Below are 6,861 nucleotides of genomic sequence, written 5' to 3'. Positions count from 1 at the left end.
TCCCCAGATATTTTTATTCATTGGTAGGTTTATATTTCATTACATATCTGTGAATATTTAGCTCAAACAAGCTATTTCTCACTTCCATGGGCACTTCAAACATTCTGTATTGTTCTATAATTAGTAACAGAAGAAAAAAATTATATATGCCTACATTAGAGCAAAGTTATCTCTCACACTATTGCTTTTTCACCCCCACTTTCTCCTCTCACAAACATTTTTGTAACATGACACTCATTTCAAATAAATATGTTGATGTACAATTAAATGTATGCTTTTTAGTGTTTCCTATAGATTACACATATATTTATATTTTATAGCACTTATTAAAAATTAAGCTCCTGTTTCTAAAACTTTTGTGTTCTTACAGTGTGATGTGTGAAATGGAAGATGTTGATCACAGGGCACAAAGTTTCAGTGAAACTCAAGGAATAAGTTTTAGTGGCCCATGCATTATTAACCAGAGTCAATAATGATGTGTTGTGTATTTCAAAATTTTTTAAATGAATAGATTTTCAATGTTCTTACCACAAAAAATAAGTTGATGAGATGATGGATATGTTAATTAGCATCATTTAATCTTTCTAAAATTATACATAGATCAAAACATCACATGTACCTCACAAATATACACAATTATTTGTCAATTACAATAAATAATAAAAAGCATGATGTGGGTTATACATTAAATAGTATTTTTAACTGTAATCCTATTCAGTGAGCAAGAGAGAAAATAAAATTCCGATATCTACTGGCTACCTAAATATGATTAAAACTGATACATTGATAAAATTCTTCTATATATTTGAAAAATGGAAAAGTTTTCAAAAGTCTGTTCTCACTGATTGTGCCAGTGCATGGTTTCCAGCCCTCACAACTAATTAGTACTTCCTTCTCACATTGTCGTGAGTGATATATATCTACAGCTAACTCTCACCTTTCATGCAAGATAAAACTAACACACGGGCCTTTTTTCCAAAGTGCTTTTAAGCCGTGATACTGTCTGCATGTGAATATCAGCAAATTGATCTATTATTCCAGTGATCTTGGCCGTGTTAACTAAATAAGATTGATTCTCTTTCCAGATACTCTAACTGTAAAGCCAGTAGTTTTTAAAATTCTTTCTCAGAATATTTAAGGCCAATGACATACCTACACAAGGCAGGAAACAATGAATTCCTCCCTTGGGTAAAGAACTATAGTAGGTGCAGAGAGGAAGAAAAAGGTTATTCCCTATTATTAAAGAAGATACTTTGGCCAAGAGAAATTTATTTTTTAGTTTTGAATGTTTATTTCCATTTCGTGGTATAGTTGTAGCTTTAAAATACAGAAATTAGCTAAAATGTTCATCTAGGAAAATTTTTGGTACACATTATTAACATATTTATCTTGGAATAACAATTAAGGACTTTCCATATATCATCATGATTATTCTTTTGCCTTTTACCCTATACACAAGATTATTTAGCTTTAGCTTTTTTCTGCTATAACCCTAGAACGAGCACAGTAACCCTATAAGAACAATTGGACTTAAATCAGATAAGTCAGTTGATTTAACCCTGTCATCTTCTCACAACATCCAGCTTTATCCTCCTCAAAAAACAGGAAACCAAATTTGTGACTCAGCTTTATCTCTAAGGTTGCATTATAAAGTAATACTTTTCCCTATCATTACCTCCCTTTTCTAAGTTTTAAAATGGCTTCATTTTCTAATAGAAGAATCAAATCATTCATACACGTGATTTGCTAATAATAGGACAAAACACACCAACAAGCACAGATTAGTATGCTATGGCATCTAAACAGATGGTTCCTAGAAAGCAAACACCTGCAAACCATCTGTACAACAGTGACTACTGTGGCTGAATTGGAAGCTAGCAATGATCTGAGCCAAAATATCTGAACACCAAACTGCCTGGCTGAAGCTGATAGACCAAAGAGAGTAAATATATTTTGCCACATATGCTAACTCTGATCATCTGATAATGGCTGCCTGTAGTGCTGTGCAGACAGCAAATGTGCAATGACAGCAACTCTCATTAGGAAAGAAAGCCGTGATTGAGTAGATAGGAGCTGTGGCTATAGATGTGAAGTGTCAGGAAACATGCAAAATAATTGCCATTAGTGACTTAAGCAGACCTTACAGCTAAATAAGTTACATTGTATAAGTGAAGTCAGAGTCATCACTTCTGATTGTAAGTGTGTATGTGTGTGTTCTACCATTTTTGAAGTTTGGGGAAAAGTTGTATTTTTAATTGTATATTGGTTCTCCTTGATCATTGGAAATTATATTGCCTTTGAATCTTTATAAGTAAAGCATCTGTGAAAGCACATGTACAGCTTTTAATGGCAATAGAAATGAACCAAAAATGTAACCATTTGTATGTCCTTATAATCTATGCACAAACAAGCCAACTTTTATGTAAGTGTGGTTACTAACTATAAACATTTTATGCTTTGACCAAATAGCTACATCTAGATTATGATCTCTCTGCTACGCCCATCTCCATTTCATAGCTTTAAAAAAAAACAATAAATTTGGAAGAGCTAAGAGAAAGAGAATATATGGAAGCATGAAATTTTCTAGGTAGAAACATACAGGTTACAATATATATATATGATATGTATATATATCATATAATATATATATCATGTATATATAATATATATATCATGTATATATAATATATATACCATGTATATATAATATATATGCTATATCATATACATACATATATGATATGCTATATACATATGCTATATCATATATATGCTATATACTTATGCTATATCATATATATATCATATACATATGCTATATGACATAGCATATACATATGCTATAGACATAGCATATACATATGCTATATGACATAGCATATACATATGCTATGTCATATACATACATATACATACATATATGCTATATCATATATATTATATATGATATATACATACATATATGCTATATGTATGTGTATATATGTATGTATATATACATACATATAGCATATATGTATGTATATATACATACATATATACACATACATATAGCATATATGTATGTATATATCATATGTGTGTGTGTGTGTATATATATATAGGATTGGGGAAGGAAAAGTTGAAGATGATGGTGGAACAATAATTTGGGCAAGGAGAAAAAAGTGTTCATCAGATGATGTTGACATGTCCAAAAAAAAACACTAAAACCAGCTTGCAAAGACTTCCACCAGCCAAATCTTGGTCAATTTTAGCATCATAATAAAATAACTAATGGATTATAACTCATCATATAAAACAGGAAACCACAAATTTATACTAATATAGAAAACTGCATTAATATATTGCAAGACTGGTGCAGAATATTTACATATACTAAGAATAGCTCTCCATAAAATATTTATTAATTACAGATGAATAAAGAATACCTCCACGGTGGAAAAAGCTAGTAAACGGACATCATCTTAATCAAGTGATAACAGTTAACATTATTGGTCATAGAACAAATTTAAATAATATGACACTTGATAGGATGCAATAAGAAAAGAAAATCACTTATGTAATATTGCTGCCAAAGATGCATAACATAACTCTAACCATGACAAAATATCAGATCTAGCCACATTAAGAAAAATTCTATTAAAAAAACTAGCCTGCAATTTCCAAAAGTATAAAAATCATTAAAATCATGGAAAGGCTAAGGAACTATTGGAGATTGATGGAAACTTAAAGAGATCTGACAACAAAATACAAAGTACCATTCTGAACTGGAAGCTTGGGTTTTAAAATATGTTTTGGGGGCAACTGGAAAATCTCTAATGGTATTCAAACATTAGATAGCAGTAATTTATCTATATCAAATTTTTTGATGTTGAGTGTTGTGGTTACTAAAGAATGTCCTTTTTATAGAAAATACTAAAATATTCAGAATGGGAAGGCATCATGTCAGCAATGTACCCTCAAAGGTTCAGGAGGAAAATGTTAGTTTACTGGCATATCAACTCTTTTTTAGTCTGGGATGACTTTGAATTTCCAAAAATGAGAAGTTTAAGGTAGACAGTTACTATGTGGACTTGATCTCAAATGATAGTTTTTTAGAATATAAAATGAAGCTATTTATTTTCAATTTGTGCCTTAACATAATGAGCTTTAAGAAATTCTATAAAATAAAAAATATTATGTTAATTTAAAATTACCAATCACCTACTTAATATACATTACATTTGAAAATCAAATTAGTTTTTCAATGATAAGTATAGATAATTTTGCTGTTTTTACTATTGTTTTTGTTGGTTGCATTTTTTCCCCTCTGGTTCTATAAAATATATGTTCAACTAAATAAGCAAAATTAAGTTCTAATGGTAGCTGAAAGGGTGTGAAAATAATAATTTCCAAAAATTATTTAGAGAGTGACACCAGTAAAATGGCAGAGTAGGTGATTCAGTCCCACATTATTCCTGGAAACACAAAAAGTCAGTAACAAGAACAACAACTAGAAACTGACTTCGATAACTGTAGTTACAAGGCATCCAAATTGGAAATGATGTAAATTACCTTTGTGCACAGATAACATGATCTTATATGTGGAAAATTCTAAAAAGACTACTAAAAACTGTTACATTTAAACAAATTCAGCAAATTGGCAGGATGTAACGTCAATACAAAAAAAAATGGATTTGATTTCTACACTTAAATTGAGCAATTCAAAAAGGAAATTATGAAAAAAATCAATTTACAGACCATCAAAAATAATAAAATACTTATGAATAAATATAAACAATGAGGCAAAGGGCTTGTAAATGAAAAAGTACAAAACATTGCTCAAAAAAATTCAGTGAAAGTCCTACAGCAATCAAGCAAACATCCAGTTAAGAAAAAGCCACGGCTGGGCCTGGTGGCTCATGCCTGTAATCCCAGCACTTTGGGAGGCTGAGGCAGGCGGATCACCCGAGGTCGGGAGTTCAAGATCAGCCTGACCAACATGGAGAAACCACGTCTCTACTAAAAATACAAAATGAGTCCGCCATGGTGGCGCATGCCTGTAATCCCAGCTACTCAAGAGGCTGAGGCAGGAGAATTGCTTGAGCCCAGGAGGTGGGGGTTGCAGTGAGCTGAGGTCACGCCATTGTACTCCAGCCTGGGCAACAAGAGTGAAACTCCATCTAAAAAAAAAAGAAGAAAAGAAAGAAAAAAAAAAGAAAAGAAAAAGCCACATGCCACATTCAAAGTGGTAAAAAATTTTGTGGTATTTTTGTTCGACTTTATTTCACCTCCTCCACAGAGCAATGTGATTTTTCTCTGGAAAAAAAAAAAAGCAGCCTTGTTCAAAATCCCTCTCTCAAATCACAGGGAGCAGAACAGATCTTATTTGCAACATTCCAACCTGTCTGGGGGCTGCTTACAGAACTGGTTTCTGTTTCGCCTAACTTGAAGCTCAGGTTGGATAAAACAGCATAACATAAGAGACCTGGGCCTTAATGGAATATCTGTGGTAGTCTGAGTACTCCTCATACTAGGGCTGGTGGTGGGTATGGGATAAGGCTTCTCTGCCTTTGGAAAGGAGAGGGAAGAGTGGGAAGGACTGCATCTTGTGGTTTGACAGTCAGCTCAGCAGTAGTACAATAGAACACCAGGTAAACTTCGAAGGTTTTGGACTCTAGTCCCTGACACCCAGACAGCACCTCTGGATTCACTTAAGACCTGGGAAACCTCATCACCCCAAAGGGAAGGACACAGGCCTGGCTGGCTTTGCCACTGGCTGATTGTAGAGCCCCAAGGCTTAAAGCAAACATAGGCAGTAGCCAGGGAGTGGTTACAGCAGCAGGCCTCAGATGAGATCCAGTGTTGTGCTGGCTTCAGGTCTGAAACATTGCAGTTATAGTGGTGGTGGTGCCCATAGGATTGCTTGTGTTGCTCCACCTCCAGCATTAGGTGGCTCAGAACAAGCAGAGAGACTCTGTTGGGAGAAAATAAGGGAAGAGAACAAGAATCTCTGCCTTGTAATAAAGAGAATTCCCCTGGATCTTGTCAAAGACCATAAAGGTGGTACCTTTCTACAAGTTTGCAAGAAGCATAGCATTACTGAGCTTGAGGTGCCCACTAAAGCAGCTACAGCATAGATAGCAACACCCAAATCATTACAAACATCTAGAAAGACCTCCCAAAAAGGAAATTTACAAATAAGCCCAGATAATGTAGACTACAATAAATACCTATCTCTTCAATGCTCAGACACCAAAGAACATCTACTAGCACCAACACCATCTTGGAAAACATGACCTCAACCAACAAATTAAATAAGGCACCAGAGACCAATCCTGGAGAAACAGAGATAAGTGACCCTTCAGAGAGAGAATTCAAGATAGTTGTGTTGAAGAAACTCAAATAAATTTATGATATCACAGAGAAGAAGTCCAGAATTCTATCAGATAAATTGAGGAAGAATATTAAAATAATATAAAGAATTAAGCAGAAATTCTAGAGCTGGAAAATGCAATTGGCATACTGAAGAATGTGTGATTCCTTTAATAGCAGAATTTATCAAGCAGAAGAACTAGTGAGCTTGAAGGCAGTCTATTTGAAAATACACAGTCAGAGGAGACAAAAGAAATAAAACAATAAAGCATGCCCACACGATCTAGAAAATATTTTCAAAAGAGTAAATCTAAGAGTTATTGGAATTTAAGAAGATGTAGAGAAAGCGCTATGGGTAGAATGTTTGTTTAGAGGGATAATAATAGAGAACTTCCAAAACCTAGAGAAAGATGTCAATATCCAAGTACAAGAAGCTTACAGAACAACAAGAGATTTAACCCAGAAAAGACTACCTGAAGGCATTTAATAAGCAAACTCCCAAAAGTC

Source organism: Pongo abelii, chromosome X, assembly GCF_028885655.2.
Source record: "Pongo abelii isolate AG06213 chromosome X, NHGRI_mPonAbe1-v2.0_pri, whole genome shotgun sequence".
Taxonomy (NCBI): domain Eukaryota; kingdom Metazoa; phylum Chordata; class Mammalia; order Primates; family Hominidae; genus Pongo; species Pongo abelii.
The sequence above is the reverse complement of the archived record's forward strand: the minus strand, read 5'-3'. Positions refer to the sequence as shown.